Source organism: Scylla paramamosain, chromosome 26, assembly GCF_035594125.1.
Source record: "Scylla paramamosain isolate STU-SP2022 chromosome 26, ASM3559412v1, whole genome shotgun sequence".
Taxonomy (NCBI): Eukaryota; Metazoa; Arthropoda; class Malacostraca; order Decapoda; family Portunidae; genus Scylla; species Scylla paramamosain.
In genome coordinates this window covers 21442616-21461590 of record NC_087176.1, presented here as the reverse complement: position 1 = coordinate 21461590, position 18975 = coordinate 21442616, and positions in this window count along the sequence as shown.

Below are 18975 nucleotides of genomic sequence, written 5' to 3'. Positions count from 1 at the left end.
ACGAGACGAACGAGACGAACGAGACGAACGAGACGAGACGAACGAGACGAACGAGACGAACGAGACGAGACGAACGAGACGAACGAGACGAGACGAACGAGACGAACGAGACGAACGAGACGAACGAGACGAGACGAACGAGACGAACGAGACGAGACGAACGAGACGAACGAGACGAACGAGACGAGACGAACGAGACGAACGAGACGAACGAGACGAGACGAACGAGACGAACGAGACGAACGAGACGAGACGAACGAGACGAACGAGACGAACGAGACGAGACGAACGAGACGAACGAGACGAGACGAACGAGACGAACGAGACGAGACGAGACGAACGAGACGAACGAGACGAACGAGACGAACGAGACGAACGAGACGAGACGAACGAGACGAACGAGACGAGACGAACGAGACGAACGAGACGAGACGAACGAGACGAACGAGACGAACGAGACGAGACGAACGAGACGAACGAGACGAACGAGACGAGACGAACGAGACGAACGAGACGAACGAGACGAGACGAACGAGACGAACGAGACGAGACGAACGAGACGAACGAGACGAACGAGACGAGACGAACGAGACGAACGAGACGAGACGAACGAGACGAACGAGACGAACGAGACGAGACGAACGAGACGAACGAGACGAACGAGACGAGACGAACGAGACGAAAGAGACGAGACGAACGAGACGAACGAGACGAGACGAGACGAGACGAACGAGACGAACGAGACGAGACGAGACGAGACGAACGAGACGAGACGAACGAGACGAACGAGACGAACGAGACGAGACGAACGAGACGAGACGAACGAGACGAACGAGACGAACGAGACGAGACGAACGAGACGAACGAGACGAACGAGACGAGACGAACGAGACGAACGAGACGAGACGAACGAGACGAGACGAACGAGACGAACGAGACGAACGAGACGAGACGAACGAGACGAGACGAACGAGACGAACGAGACGAGACGAACGAGACGAGACGAACGAGACGAACCAGACGAGACGAACGAGACGAACGAGACGAGACGAACGAGACGAACGAGACGAACGAGACGAGACGAACGAGACGAGACGAACGAGACGAACGAGACGAACGAGACGAACGAGACGAGACGAACGAGACGAACGAGACGAACGAGACGAAACGAACGAGACGAACGAGACGAGACGAGACGAACGAGACGAACGAGACGAGACGAACGAGACGAACGAGACGAACGAGACGAGACGAACGAGACGAACGAGACGAACGAGACGAGACGAACGAGACGAACGAGACGAGACGAACGAGACGAACGAGACGAACGAGACGAGACGAACGAGACGAACGAAACGAACGAGACGAGACGAACGAGACGAACGAGACGAACGAGACGAGATGAACGAGACGAACGAGACGAACGAGACGAGACGAACGAGACGAACGAGACGAACGAGACGAGACGAACGAGACGAACGAGACGAGACGAACGAGACGAACGAGACGAACGAGACGAGACGAACGAGACGAACGAGACGAACGAGACGAGACGAATGAGACGAACGAGACGAACGAGACGAGACGAACGAGACGAGACGAACGAGACGAGACGAACGAGACCAACGAGACGAACGAGACGAGACGAACGAGACGAACGAGACGAGACGAACGAGACGAACTAGACGAGACGAACGAGACGAACGAGACGAGACGAACGAGACGAACTAGACGAGACGAACGAGACGAACGAGACGAACGAGACGAGACGAACGAGACGAACTAGACGAGACGAACGAGACGAACGAGACGAACGAGACGAGACGAACGAGACGAAAGAGACGAACGAGACGAGACGAGACGAGACGAGTGAAAGGGACATGACGAGCGAGACCAGACGAACAGGACGAGACGGGAGACAAGACAGGAGAGGGGAGGGGAGGAGAGGGGATCAGAGGAGAGAGGAAGAGACAGGATAGGAAAAGATGGGAGGGGAGGGGGAGGGGAGAGGAGAGAAAGGACAGGACAGGACAGGACGGGACTTTACAAGACGAAGAGACAGAACAGGACGGGACGGACAGAACAGAACAGAACAGGACGGGACAGGACGGGACGGGACGGGACAGGGTAGGACGGGACAAGACAAAGCAGTATGGGAAAAAAGGAGAGGAGAGGAGAGGAGATGGGAGGAGAGGACAGGAGAGGAGAGGAGAGGAAAGGATGATGACTTTTTTTTTGTTCATTTTCTGCTTTTATTTCTTCTTCAATTTCTTTCTTGATTTTGGTCGCTGATGACTTTTTTGTTCATTTTCTGCTCTTATTTCTTCTTCAATTTCTTTCTTGATTTTGGTCGCTGATGACTTTTTTTGTTCATTTTCTGCTTTTATTTCTTCAATTTCTTTATTATTAACTTTGGTCGCTGATGACTTTTTTTGTTCATTTTTTGCTTTTATTTTTTCAATTTTTCTTGATTTTGGTCGCTGATGACTTTTTTTGTTCATTTTCTGTTTTATTTCTTCTTCTTTCTTGATTTAGGTCGCTGATGACTTTTTTTGTAGAGGGGAGGGGAGGGGATGGGAGAGAAGAAGAGAAAAAAAGAGGAGAGAAGAGTAGAGGGGAGGGGAGGGGAGGGAATGGGAGAGGAGAGGAAAAAAGAAGAGGAGAGGGGAAGGGAAGGGACGGGACGGGAACGCCTCCCCCAGCACATCCCTGTCTCGCTTCTCGACATCCTTTTCGTTCCTCACCTGCACCTGGCGTCGCTGCCAGGCTGCGGCTGTCTGCCTCGCCCAGGCGACGCGGGCTGGGCCGGTGGCTGGTGCGATCACAGCGGCGCTCATGGTTTGCATTCTTTGCTTCCAGTGACAGGGTGGTCTAAGGGCGGCACATAATAAAGAAATTATCATCGCAAAAAGACTGCAAGAAGAGAGCTCTCTGATTGGTGGACGAGACCACTACTAACTCCAAGCTGGTCCTCCTCACGGGGCACTCAGCCAATAGGGGCCTTTACTGACACCCTCCCTCCCTCCCTCCCACACATCTACACACTTCCAGTGTAGTGTAGTATAGTATAGTAATGATGACCATGCTAATATAGGGATCTTGTTTAAGAGAGAGAGAGAGAGAGAGAGAGAGAGAGAGAGAGAGAGAGAGAGAGAGAGAGAGAGAGAGAGAGAGAGAGAGAGAGAGAGAGAGAGAAAAAATATTAAGTAACAACTGAGTAAAGAAGTCAAATACCATTAATATAATCACACACACACGGCGAGGCGAGGCAAATGGGCGAGCCTTTTAATATATAGTCCCTGTTCACCTACCATCATATATATATATATATATATATATATATATATATATATATATATATATATATATATATATATATATATATATATATATATATATATATATATTCAGAGATGTCAACCGAGGGATTGTGGCCTTGCTGTCCCCTTGTGTGGTGTGTCACGGGTCTCAGTCCTGCCCAAACATCGGTCACTGTGAGCTACCTTTTGCTGTCAGTTTGAGAGAGAAGTGTGTGGCTTAATTTGTCACTCCACTGTTGCAGTGTCCAAGAAGAGCAATGTAAAGAGACATTTTGTTAAACTTCACAAAAATTATGATACTAAATATCTCTCTCACAGTGACAGAAGAAGGGAGAAAGAGAAGAAGGTAAAATCTGAGTTGCAGGCCCAACAAGACACCTTCCAGAAGCCACCTGCCAAAGCTACAGCATCAACACTTGCATCATTCAGTGCTGCTCATGTCCGTGCAAAAAAAGAAAAGCCACTTGAAGATGGTGAAACAGTGAAAGACTGTTGGCTTGAAGCATCTGAGTCCTTGTTTGAAAATTTTAATAATAAACCTGAAATTGTAACTGCTATAAAATCCACGCCTCTATCAAGAAACACAGTCACACGTAGGGTAGAAATGATGGCGCAAAATGTGTTTGATCAAATAACAGCTAATCTTGAGAAATGTACGTGGTTCAGCCTGCAGGTTGATGAATGGACAGGTGTTGTGAACACAGCACAGTTAATTAAGTGTATTTGTGCGAATGATTTCTTTTCTGACGACAGCGTGAAAGATTTCTTAGTGGTCTCACCGCTGAAGGGGAAAACAAGTGGTGTGGATGTTTATCAAGTTTTTAAGAATTTTGTAGACAAGGTCAGTTTACCTCTTGAAAAGCTTGTGTCAGTAACAACAGCTGGTGCCCTGTCAGTGACTGGTAGCAATGCTGGCTTTGCGGCACTGTGCAAGAATGATCCTGCGTTCCCTCGGTTTGTTAGCTGTCATTGTATCATACGTCAGCAAGTGCTCTGTTCAAAAGTCATTCACTGTGAACATGTAATGAAGGTGGTTGTGAAGATCATCAATTGTGTGTGTGCTAGACCTCTTCAGCACAGGTTGTTTAAAGCACTTCTGGATGAAGTGAGTGCTCAGTATGGTGGGTGACCTTCCCTTGTACACACAAGTGCATTGGCTAAGCAGGGGGAAAGTTGTGCAAAGGTTTGAACAGCTAATTCCTGAAATCAAGAGTTTTGCAAGAAAGAGGGGACTCACATGAACACCTTGATGATCCACAATGGCAAGCTGACCTAGCATCTTTAACTGACATCACATCTAGGCTCAGTGAGTTAAATCTAGAGTTGCAAGGACGAGTGAAGACTGTGTCACAAATGATAAGTTCAGTAAATACCTTCGTACATTAAGGTGAAGCTCTGGATGTCCCAGATCTCTAAAGGGCTCTTACAACACTTACATTTGCTGCAAAAAGACTCAACACAGAAAAATTGAAGTGCAGTATTCATACATACACAAATCACCTCAACATCATTTTGGATGAGTTTAATAAAAGATTTGCACACTTGAGTAATGTTGTGCCAGCAGCCACATTCATGTCAAACCCATCTTGTATAGGTGACGTCCGCCACACTGCACCTCACCTCACACTGCCTCTCACCCTCAACGTCTCTCACCTGCAGACTGCAATGACTGCGTTGCAGGGTGACTTGGGACTGAGAAGCAAACCAAATCACCAAGAATTCTGCACATTAGTAGTGTGGGACAAATTTCCACTTCTGAAGGAAGCTTATCAGAGATTACGTTCGTGGTTTGGGTCAACATACGCGTGTGAATCGCGATTTTCAACAATGAAAAATTTTAAAATCCAAGTACAGGTCACGTCTCACTGATAGTCACCTAAATGACTGCATGACACTGGCAGTTACAAATTACACCCCAAGATATCCAACTTAGCAGAAGGAATGCACAGCCAGTCTTATCAATACATTTTTGAAAGATAAAAAAATTCTCTTCTCTTCTCTTTTCTTCTCTCTCTCTCTCTCTCTCTCTCTCTCTCTCTCTCTCTCTCTCTCTCTCTCTCTCTCTCTCTCTCTCTCTCTCTCTCCGATAAATATACAATATAGATTAACTTGAATATATTTACATAATAATAATAATAATAATAATAATAATAATAGTAATAACAATAATAATAATTTCTTTCGTCTTTCACTACCACCACCATCACCACCAAAACCACCACAAACAAACAAACAAACAACAATAACAACAACACCAACAACAACTACAGCAACCACAACTACAATATTTATTTACATATATTTATATATTTTTTGCAATAATAATAATAATAATAATAATAATAACAATAATAATAATAATAATGGTCTTTTTCAATTATATTTACAATTTCTACAGAGAGAGAGAGAGAGAGAGAGAGAGAGAGAGAGAGAGAGAGAGAGAGAGAGAGAGAGAGAGAGAGAGAGAGAGAGAGAGAGAGAGAGAGAAATTAAATTATATTCTAGAATTATCATTATTATTATTATTATTATTATTATTATTATTATTATTATTATTATTATTATCATTATTATTATTATTATTATTATTATTATTATTTTATTTCTTCAATCAAATACAAATTGCATATTTTTCGTTAAAAAATAATTATTTTATCTATTATTACTATTGCTTACAATATAGGTCTTTTCAAACTATTACTACTACTACTACTACTACTTCTACTACTACTACTACTATTTTTTTTTCGTAGTAGTAGTGATAGGAGGAGGAGGAGAAGGAGAAGGAGGAGGAGGAGAATTGTAGTAGTAGTAGTAGTAGTAGTAGTGATTATAATACTAACTGGTTGAATAATAATAATAATAACAATACCACAACTACTTAAATAATACCACAACTACCACTATTTTACCAGCCAAAACTGTCTTTGAAATTTGAAATTACTAAATTTTAACCTCAAATTAAAAAAAAAAAAAGCTTCTATTTTCTAATTTAAACTAAAAAAAAAAAAAAATCCCAAACTAAAGTGAAAATCAAAATACTCTAATTTTGAGCACAAAAACTCAAAAAATAATTATTATTTTAGAATGTTAAAGTCCCAAAATACTTAAATTCTTAACTCAAATCTAAAAAACACATTTTCTTATTTTAACTCGAAAACCCATAGAAAACCGCCACTTTTAACCCCAAACTAAAATAAAAAAAACACTTAAATTTTAATCAACACAAATTCTCTATAAGTTTAATCTCTCCCTGTCTCTCCCCCCGTTATCCCATTATTATAATTGTTGTTGCTGTTGTTGTTGTTGTTATTATTATTGTTATTATTGTTATTATTATTACTATTATTATTATTATTATTATTATTATTATTATTATTATTATTATTATTATTTATTTATTAATACTTACAACTTGAAAAGAGTAAAAGAACATCCGTTTCTTTGATAAAAAAAATAATAACAATAATAATAATCAATAATATTTTAGCACATAATCAAATAATAGCTATTATCATTATTTTTCATTAATATTTACAATTCTAAAAGCAAAAATTAAAAGAACCGTCGTTCCTTTAAGAATCAAATGATAACAATCACGATTACGATTTCAGCACACAAATAAATACTAAATTCATTAGTATAATCACTATTTATTAATATTATTTACAATTTCCTAATAAACTTTAAGATATGTAAATATTTTCATTTATATGTAATTTCATTTGTTCCTTTAGCTTATCCAGACGAGAAATATTCATAATAATAATAATAATAATAATAATAATAATAATAGGTAATATTTTATATCATTATCATTTTTTTATTATTATTATTTATTTATAAGTCACATTAATGATTTCGGCTTAAATTATTATTACTATTATTTTTTATTATTTTCTTTAATTTAAATGCAAGACTTACCATCATCATTATTTTTTAACACTTTTTTTTTTTTTTTTATGTAGGAAGGACACTGGCCAAGGGCAACAAAAATCTAATAAAAAAAAAATGCCCACTGAAATGGCAGTCCCATAAAAGGGTCAAAGCAGTGGTCAAAAATTGGTGGATAAGTGTCTTGAAACCTCCATCTTGAAGGAATTCAAGTCATAGGAAGGTGGAAATACAGAAGCAGGCAGGGAGTTCCAGAGTTTACCAGAGAAAGGGATGAATGATTGAGAATACTGGTTAACTCTTGCGTTAGAGAGGTGGACAGAATAGGGGTGAGAGAAAGAAGAAAGTCTTGTGCAGCGAGGCCGCGGGAGGAAGGGAGGCATGCAGTTAGCAAGATCAGAAGAGCAGTTAGCATGAAAACAGTGGTAGAAGACAGCTAGATATGCAACATTGCGGCGGTGAGAGAGAGGCTGAAGACAGTCAGTTAGAGGAGAGGGGTTGATGAGACGAAAAGCTTTTGATTCCACCCTGTCTAGAAGAGCAGTATGAGTGGAACCCCTCCAGACATGTGAAGCATACTCCATACATGGACGGATAAGGCCCTTGTACAGAGTTAGCAGCTGGGGGGTGAGAAAAACTGGCGGAGACGTCTCAGAACACCTAACTTTATAGAAGCTGTTTTAGCTAGAGATGAGATGTGAAGTTTCCAGTTCAGATTATAAGTAAAGGACAGACCGAGGATGTTCAGTGTAGAAGAGGGGGACAGTTGGGTGTCATTGAAGAAGAGGGGATAGTTGTCTGGAAGGTTGTGTCGAGTTGATAGATGGAGGAATTGAATTTTTGAGGCATTGAACAATACCAAGTTTGCTCTGCCCCAATCAGAAATTTTAGAAAGATCAGAAGTCAAACGTTCTGTGGCTTCCCTGCGTGATATGTTTACCTCCTGAAGGGTTGGACGTCTATGAAAAGACGTGGAAAAGTGCAGGGTGGTATCATCAGCGTAGGAGTGGATAGGACAAAAAAGTTTGGTTTAGAAGATCATTAATGAATAATAAGAAGAGAGTGGGTGACAGGACAGAACCCTGAGGAACACCACTGTTAATAGATTTAGGAGAAGAACAGTGACCGTCTACCACAGCAGCAATAGAACGGTCAGAAAGGAAACTTGAGATGAAGTTACAGAGAGAAGGATAAAAACCGTAGGAGGGTAGTTTGGAAATCAAAGCTTTGTGCCAGACTCTATCAAAAGCTTTTGATATGTCCAAGGCAACAGCAAAAGTTTCACCAAAATCTCTAAAAGAGGATGAGCAAGACTCAGTAAGGAAAGCCAGAAGATCACCAGTAGAGCGGCCTTGACGGAACCCATACTGGCGATCAAAACAGGACAGAACCCTGAGGAACACCACTGTTAATAGATTTAGGAGAACAGTGACCGTCTACCAAAGCAGCAATAGAACCGTCAGAAAGGAAACTTGAGATGAAGTTACTGAGAGGATAGAAACCGTTGGAGGGTAGTTTGGAAATCAAAGCTTTGTGCCAAACTCTATCAAAAGCTTTTGGTATGTCCAAGGCAACAGGAAAAGTTCCGCCAAAATCTCTCAAAGAGGATGACCAAGACTCACTAAGGAAAGCCAGATCACCAGTAGAGCGGCCTTGACGGAACCCATACTGGCGATCAGATAGAAGGTTGTGAAGTGATAGATGTTTAAGAATCTTCCTGTTGAGGATAGATTCAAAAACTTTAGATAGACAGGAAATTAAAGCAATAGGAAGGTGTGTGTCTGTGTGTGTGTGTGTGTGTGTGTGTGTGTGTGTGTGTGTGTGTGTGTGTGAGCGCACACACACACACACACACACACACACACACACACGCGATAATAATAATAATAATAATAATAATAATAATAATAATAATAATAATAATAATAATCATTTCTTTCTCTCTCTCTCTCTCTCTCTCTCTCTCTCTCTCTCTCTCTCTATGTACGATGTATGTATGTAATTTACATGGACAATACTACATAAATTACTATTACTATTATTATTATTACTATTATTATTATTATTATTATTATTATTATTATTATAATCTTTATTATTTGGGATTGTTAATATAAAGATTAATAATATTCTCTCTCTCTCTCTCTCTCTCTCTCTCTCTCTCTCTCTCTCTCTCTCTCTCTCTCTCTCTCTCTCTCTCTCTCTCTCTCTCTCTCTCTCTATATATATATATATATATATATATATATATATATATATATATATATATATATATATATATATATATATATTATTGTAATAATAATAATAATAATAATAATAATAATAATAATAATAATAATAACAATAATAACAATAATAATGTCTTCAATTATATTTACAATTTCTAAAGAGAGAGAGAGAGAGAGAGAGAGAGAGAGAGAGAGAGAGAGAGAGAGAGAGAGAGAGAGAGAGAGAGAGCGAATCATTGTATCAGTAGTAGAAATAGTATTAGTGCAATAGTAGCTGTAGTAGTAGTAGTAGTAGTAGTAGTAGTAGTAGTAGTAGTAGTAGTAGTAACAAATATTAAAATTAAAAAAATATTTACCTACCGTAACTAGCACGACTACTTGACCACCATCACCATCACTACTACTACTACTACTACTACTACAATTACAGTATTAGTAATGGTAGTAGTAGTAGTAGTAGTAGTAGTAGCAGTAGTAGTAGTAGTAGTAGTAGTTCCAACTATGTAGCAAGTCTAAACTAGCTTAAATAGTAGTAGTAGTAGTAGTAGTAGTAGTGGTAGTAGGAAGTGAAGGAGGAGGAGGAGGAGTGGGAAAGGAGAATTGTAGTAGTAGTAGTTGTAGTAGTAGTAGTAGTAGTAGTACCAGCAGCAGCAGCAGTACCTTCATCCTCCCCAAACTCATGTACGCCTCCCCAGCGTGGTCCTCCTCCCTCACACACACTCAACAGCTACAGCTAGAGAGAGTGCAGAAAAGGGCGTGCAGGGTCATCCTTGGCCCTGCCTACACCACCTATGAAGAAGCCCTGACCACCCTGAGTCTGTCCAGACTATCCACCAGGCACCGAGAGGCTCTGGAGAAGTTTGGAAGGGGACTACTGCATCATCCAAGTCTCAGAAACATGCATGCTGCCGCCCGACGCGCCTCGCCCGGTCCGTGCCCACCCACCGCCCGCTGGCGGGCGGCAAATGGTTCACCCTCAACATTGCGAAATTGCATCCAAACTTGATCTCTCGTGCTTGTGTCAGCATCAAATACTGAAACAGATGACCAGTTGTTAATACATACAACTGTTCCACTCGCTCTGCATCACCAACTTCTTTACTCTTACACGTCGCATAACCTGGGAAAGACACTGGCATAGCTGTTTTAACTTCATTAATACAAACTATGTCGTAATCATGTAACATATGTTGTACATCTGCCTTTTCTAACTTTGTGGGCACTCCACCTGTGTTCCACGACATTGATCTTATCTTTCTTGTATGCTGTGGTGATGTTAAAAAAAACTGAAGATTCCAGATATCAATCACATCTGCATCCCTATACAGCTTCCCTTCCCTCGTATCCAGAAGTACCGCACAGCCTGCATTCTCTGGTCGTGCCTTCTCTGTCGTCTCTGCTTCCCGTAATCGTCGCCACTCCCTCCTCACACAAGCGTGGACATCCTTCTTGGCATAAATCTTGTTGTAATTGTCACCAGATGTCTTCAAGCGGTTGGCGTTGTCCAGGATGGTACTGCGTTGTCCCTCATCAGCCAGCGTGAACAGGATGGGACGTCGCCTGGTGGCGAGTGAAGTGTTGTTACCCAGCCGACGATGAGTACCACTCACACTGCCTACACCCATTTTGGACCAAATCTTGCTCATTTTCTCCTCGTCATGCGCGGCACCTTCCAGCGTGTCGTGTTCATCCGGTACACCCAAGATAACGATGTTCGCCTCTCGCTCTTTTCGATCAAGTGCTTCTAAGAACTGCTGCTGCTTCACCATTACCTCAGCCTGCTTGTCGACCCGAGCCTTAAGTTCGGTGTAGTTCTGGTTCAGTGTACTCTCTGGGGAAGCAATCATGTCTCTAAGTAATTTAATTTCATTCATAACCTCGTCAAGCGTCTTGTTCAGTTTAGCCAGCTCACCATCTTCTGCGTTAGATGCTAGTATGGAGTTGATTAAATCTTCTTTGTTAATCTTTGCTAGTTGATTACGCTTAAGTTTACGCAGGTCTGACAGCTGTTTGGTTGCCATGGTAACGGTGTGATGTCAAACCCCTACTGCACATGCGCGGGCAGGTGGCGATTTGAGGGAGTGTTTTCCCAGACGGCAGCTTCTTTTTACAACTACTTCTATATTCTGGGTTCCCACTGCCAAGACGAAAGTTGCTCACTAAGGTCTTACTGCATTCATGTAACGTGAGATGTCGTCTGGAGTCTCCAGAAGCCCTCAGGAACCCTAAAAAAAATGGCAAAAACTCGGAACACAGTCAGCTGTAAACTGACCTGGCCGCCATCTTGACACACAAACACACGCACTCACACACCAACCCTAACGGGTGGCGGCGCGGTAGGACAGGTTGTGCACCAGCGGGCGGTAGTCGGGCAGGACAGGAGGTGGTGCACCAGCGGGCGGCAGTGGGGCAGGACAGGAGGTGGTGCACCAGCGGGCGGCAGTGGGGCAGGACAGGAGGTGGTGCAGTAGTAGTAGTAGTATATCTAATTACCCGGAAGTGGCCGAAAAACAGTGGAAATTGTGGGAAACATCGACCAAAAGACACGGAGGAGGGGGAAGGTCTCGGTCTGGGTCTCGACTCTCGATGACGTCATGTTTTCATGGCGGGCTGCCAACAGAGCTGGACCCTTCAATTCGCCCACACACGCCACACGAAGCCATGCATGCTTCACTACACGCCCACACACGTCCATACACACACACATGTAGTATCCACAGCCATTCACACACGCCCATACGTATTCATTCGTCCATACACACGCCCACATAAAGCCATACATACACACGCCCACACAAGGAAATACACGCCCACGCAAGCCCACACACCCACACGCATCCACAGGCATTCATACACGCCCATACGCATCCATACAAACGCCCACATAAAACCATACTTGCTTCCACACACGCCTACGTAAGGAAATGCACGCCCACAGACGCACACTTAAGGCCACATGCACCCACACGCATTCAAACATGCCTGTAAGTATCCACACCTCCACACACACGCCCACACACGCCTAAACACGCCCACACACATCTATACATAAGATTACATCACATCGATACAAATGTTCCAAGATGGCTGCCGACACGGCTTCACAGTCACCACTTATTTAGAGGCTGGCCTTGTTCATTTCAGCAACTGACAACTAACACCAAGGATTAGCGATGAAGATAATACATAGAGTGTTCATTTTGTTGGTCACTGATGAAGCATTGTAGCGCCAGACAAACGATATCTGCAATGCCTTTATTTGCAGTGACGCCAGCATCTATATATTTGCAGTGACTCCAGCTGCGCCATCTATATATTTGCAGTGACGCCAGCTGCGCCATCTATATATTTGCAGTGACGCCAGCTGCGCCATCTATATATTTGCAGTGACGCCAGCTGCGCCATCTATATATTTGCAGTGACGCCAGCTGCGCCATCTATATATTTGCAGTGACGCCAGCTGCGCCATCTATATATTTGCAGTGACGCCAGCTGCGCTATCTATATATTTGCTGATGAAACACCGCCCTAAAAAAATCAGTAACACAGTTATCTCTCCCAAAAAACACCCAGGAAATAGAACTAAATACATAAAGCACCACAAACAACAACAACAACAACAAAAGCATCCCTATCCTTTCCAAAACACCTTGAAAAAACACACACACACACACACACACACATACACACAAACACAAACACACACACAGATAGATAAGTTTACTGACCACAAATTGTCTGGCCTCACAGCCTTGACTTGCTCCAGGGGCAGGGAGGGTTGTCTAGCACTGGGGTGCTGACGTGTGTGCTGACATCACAGCCTTGACTTGCTCCAGGGGCAGGGAGGGCTGTCTAGCACTGTGGTGCTGACGTGTGTGCTGACATCATAATCGTGACTGTCCTGCGCTGGGTTAAGTACTCTTTTAAAGTGAGTGTTGATATCTTCACCAGTAGTGACCTCTCATTATCGTGTTCTGACACACTGACATCACCTTTCCAATCCACAGCTTGCCAAACTCTTCCGTCTCCCATTTACCCAAGTCATCCCTCTGCTAACATCATCTGACTTCTGCTAACTTTACAACTAACAGCACACACACTTATATATTTCATGGGATAGCCTGTCAGCAGTTCATTCGCGTTACTCTCATCTCGAACATCACTATCAACATGGACCACAATGTTCTCAAAATGTCGTTTGTCAGTGTCGGCAAAACGCTCAGAGCAACACAACCTTTCGTTACATGATTAAGTAACTCCTTTACCGCTGCTCCGAGGCGTGGGTTCGTATCAGCTGTGATAATGCAACCATCCTTTACATGGCCAGATGCATTCTTTCTTGTACAGCAGCAAATGACACACTCGAAAAACAAGGAGTAACTCGGCGGTGTGCACCAAAACACAACATGATGCCAGACACATTACTGAACTGAAGCCACGCCTGCTCAACAACACTCACACCCACGCCACGAACCAGTGAGCTTAACAACGCTTTACACACACCACAACACCACCCCGCCCCGCCCAGCCCCGCCCCTCGGCTGCACCACCCAGCCACCTCACTGAGACATGATACGTAGCCGGGGAGCCGTACACTGGCAGGCTGGCTTTACTTCCCACAACACCATACTGGTCAGCACTCGCAACACTTGAGTTTTCTTCAACTTTGTATGAATTCCGTTGGCATTCCATGGTATAGACAACTCGCTCACTCGCCGTGGGTCATTTAAAAAGCCTGTTGCCTCCAGCCACTGATAACACAGCCGTTAATGTAAAGCTTCCTCTCCCGGCTCGCTCCCTCTCCGTCCTCTCCGCACCCCCAAATCTCTGCCGCGCTTTCCTTGCCGCCGGGGGCACGTCCTTCTTAACACACTTCTTTCTAAAGGGCTCGTTGCGTGTTGTGTGTCACACACACACACACACACACACACACACTACCATGCCCAATACCTATTACTACTACTACTACTACTACTACTTTTTTTTTTTTTTTTTATGTAGGAAGGACACTGGCCAAGGGCAACAAAAATCTAATAAAAAAAATGCCCACTGAAATGCCAGTCCCATAAAAGGGTCAAAGCAGTGGTCAAAAATTGGTGGATAAGTGTCTTGAAACCTCCCTCTTGAAGGAATTCAAGTCATAGGAAGGTGGAAATACAGAAGCAGGCAGGGAGTTCCAGAGTTTACCAGAGAAAGGGATGAATGATTGAGAATACTGGTTAACTCTTGCGTTAGAGAGGTGGACAGAATAGGGGTGAGAGAAAGAAGAAAGTCTTGTGCAGCGAGGCCGCGGAAGGAGGGGAGGCATGCAGTTAGCAAGATCAGAAGAGCAGTTAGCATGAAAATAGCGGTAAAAGACAGCTAGATATGCAACATTGCGGCGGTGAGAGAGAGGCTGAAGACAGTCAGTTAGAGGAGAGGAGTTGATGAGACGAAAGGCTTTTGATTCCACCCTGTCTAGAAGAGCAGTATGAGTGGAACCCCCCCAGACATGTGAAGCATACTCCATACATGGACGGATAAGGCCCTTGTACAGAGTTAGCAGCTGGGGGGATGAGAAAAACTGGCAGAGACGTCTCAGAACACCTAACTTCATAGAAGCTGTTTTAGCTAAAGATGAGATGTGAAGTTTCCAGTTCAGATTATAAGTAAAGGACAGACCGAGGATGTTCAGTACTACTACTACTACTACTACTACTACTTACCATTCTTGCAGTTTTTTCAATCCATCTTCTGAATTGGTTTGCAGGCTTCTTGTTTTCCTTCCTTGTTTGTCTTGGCTGCAGAGAGAGAGAGAGAGAGAGAGAGAGAGAGAGAGAGAGAGAGAGAGAGAGAGAGAGAGAGAGAGAGAGAGAGAGAGAGAGAGAGAGAGAGAGAGGGAGAGGAGTAGGTAGGTGATAGAAAGATATGAGAAAAAAAGAGAGAAATGAAGAGATTTAAAGGTAGAAAAACGAAGGGACATTGAGAGTGAGAGGGGTAGTGTGAGAGAGTGAGAGAGTGGGAGGCGAGTTGGTAGGTGATAAAAATAGATGAGAAAAAGAGAGAAATGAAGAGAATTAAAGATAGAAACACTTAGGGACATTAAAAGACGAAGAGGGGGATGTGTGCGAGAGAGAGAGAGAGAGAGAGAGAGAGAGAGAGAGAGAGAGAGAGAGAGAGAGAGAGGGTAGGAATGCTTTTTTAGGGTTTTAGTGACAGATTTCTGCATTACTGACAGGAGAAACACTATTTCAGTATGTTGTAGTGGAAGTTATAGGGGTTTTTAATGGTGTTGTTGTGGTTCCAGTGACAAATTAACAAGATATCTGCATCACTGACAGGAGGTTGTAGTGGAAGTTATAGGGGTTTTAAATGACATTTCTTGCAGTACTGACACCAGCCGCGTCACCGCCCTCCACAAGACCAATGATGGCGCAAGCAGTCTGGCCTCCCAAGACAGCCCTCATTGAGCTGTTGAGGTTAACGACAGCACACGCGGAGCCGAGGCCATCCCCTTGAGTGTCGGCCCAACACACCACTCAGTCTGGTGCCAAGGTTAAGAGTGATGACTGCGTGAGTGGCGCTACTTCCCTCAGTGCATCGGTGGTTAGTGACGCAGAGGACCTGAGGGTCACGCTTTTGTAGGAGTGAGTATCCTAAGTTTCTGAAGCAAGATATAGACCTTATGAACGTAGATATGTGTACGTAGATATGTGTAGCGCACCGAAGGTAAGGCGAAGCGCAGGCACACAGCAGGCAGACAGTGGGAGACAGCAGGAGGGTCGTGTGCCGAGGTGTTGCACTCTCAGGTAGTGGAGCCATGAAGGCAGGCGGGTGGCTGGTTGCTTTGTACCTCATCATGGTCATGAGTAATACTTAGAATCGTCCTAGCAATTACTATCGTCTTTACATCTCGTGTTTCATGTGTTTATTTGGTGCTTGATCAAGATGTGAGAAACGGTACTCTCTGTGGTGCTTCGCATGCAGTGACCCAGTGTTTCACTATCAACTGTACTGTGTTAAGATATTTCATTTGTTACGTGCTGATCAAAATATTTCCTTTCCTCTCCCTTATTATTTTTTACTCTGACATCACAAGTCACTCAGTATTTTTTCCTCGCATAACAAGGGCTGTTTCTGGCATTCTGGGGCCTCATGCGAAGGGCTGCTTGGTAACCCTGCGTTGTGGAACTATGGTAGGTGGATCCCCAGCCCTCTAAGGGGGTTGCAACCACTTCTTTCACATATTAAATGTATAAATCTGGTGGACTTTGAGAGGAAAAAAAAACCTGAATCCGTAAATATGATAGGCTACTTTCTTCAACGTGATTATACGCATGACACAGTAGCAGTGTCCCTTCAAGGTATACACCCAGTTTAGCAATTACAAAGTACACAAATATAACAGAGATGAAAATGAAAATGTGCAAAGTTTGCGAGGTGGATCGACCCGAGGCGAGATACCATAGTCTATCATAAGAGAGAACGACAGGCAGCCTTAACCGTGAAAGAAAACGGAAAGTAAAGGGCACACACTATAAAAATTATCCTCAAAATTAACAGGTGAAATACACCCTCCATGTCACATGCTGTATGTGAAAGTATTATTTCTAAAATTATTGAAATATGAGTAGAAATAAAAAAAAAAAAATCTCACAACTCTATCCTAATCACGTACAGTAATACTCAGACATGGCTAGACTCAGCAAAGCCTCCTCTTCCTTTCACTTACTTCCATTGCATTCACATGTAGAAAGTTTCCTTTCCCGCAAACATTCTACCATAATTGAATCTGTAATTGCTTACCCAAACCTTTCTACATGCCTTTTACTTCCATCTCATGGGAAACCTGAACTGAAAACCTTTTCCCCACGTATATTACTTTTCTCAAGTGTATTTACTCTAAATTAAGAACACTAACTGCCTAACATGTCCAAACTCCGCCAAGCCTCGCCTCTCGCTTGCTGTCTCCTCCCTGCATCGGACAGACGTGTCAGCGCAGTGTTGCTCAGGCACAGGGGAAGAGCGCTGAGCTGTGCGGTGTCGGCTCCTCTGCTGATCCAGCCTGTCAACATGCAGACAATAAGTCCCCAAGAGAAGACTAGATCTGCATCAGCCAGCAGTTCACTGATCACCGCGAATACAGCACGACACTGACAAAGAATGAAGTGTACGTGAGGCCTGCATATCAATGAAAGAAATCACCCGTGGGCTTGAGCATACTGGAATAAAATACAAACAAGATCTACAGGGAAATGACATAAGTTTTGTGCAGTGGTGTACTACAAAGACTTACATAAGAGTTGTAGCTGAGTGGCACTTTTTTGTGAAGCACTAAAGAGGTAAACACTACGCACTAACATAATCCTTTACTTAACAAGACAGAAACCCACCGGTACATGCCTTACATCAGCTCACATGGAAAGAAAACAGCCAGACAAGTTTTTGGTGTATAAAGCACCAATACACCTCCTTACACCGTGTTAACTGAGTGAAGGGCCGCCACTTACGAAGTGTGCGCCATAATCCTGCTCACAACCTGTTTTAAATTGCTCATTATGAGACTTACAAGAAATTATGATTAAAAATACTATTACATATAGAATACTCATCATAAACACAAAACTAAAAAAAAAAATATGCCGTGTTAGAGAGAGAGAGAGAGAGAGAGAGAGAGAGAGAGAGAGAGAGAGAGAGAGAGAGAGAGAGAGAGAGAGAGAAAGTGACAAATGTGTACTTATGTTTAAATAGTGAAAACATGCATTTGCTTATATAACACTCGTAAGTGTATGTCACCATTCCTCGCTAAGTTCAGTAATACAGCAGAATATATATATATATATATATATATATATATATATATATATATATATATATATATATATATATATATATATATATATATATATATATATATATATATATATCCGGCGCCTATTGCACACTACCACTGCTACTGCTGTGTTCCTTAACTTGATGCAAACTCCAGTACAAAAAACCCTCCAGTGCACAATGAAGCAAACTCCACATCTCGCCCATCACCTCCACCCTCGCTCCACTAGGCTCCGCCACCCGCCCCGCCCCGCCCCGCTACCACGCCACCACTTCACCATGCCTGAGACAACACGCTGATGAACCGCTGACTCACAGTCACGGAATACGATGAATAATTTACCTTTTCAAGATGTTGCATTGGACGGGGGAAGCCGAACACTCCACAGTGCTCACCAAACAACAACAACAAAGTCATACACGTGGGCTACATACACGCATACACTGAACACTTCCACAATACACTTACCATTCAGATTCTGTTGACAAATGCCTCATGTTTGTTACAGCTGCCTTCACACTCACCACAGCTAACCCTTCCTGCTCACACAAACCAAAACTCTTCCCTTCTTGCTTCTTTTTCTATAACAATCACGATTTTTATTTTTATTTTATTTATTTATCTATTTATCTCCGTCTCTCACAAGTACATTCACCCAATTACGATCACGCTGGAGGTCTGGAACTCAAGACCTCTCACCCTAACTCTACATTTTCCC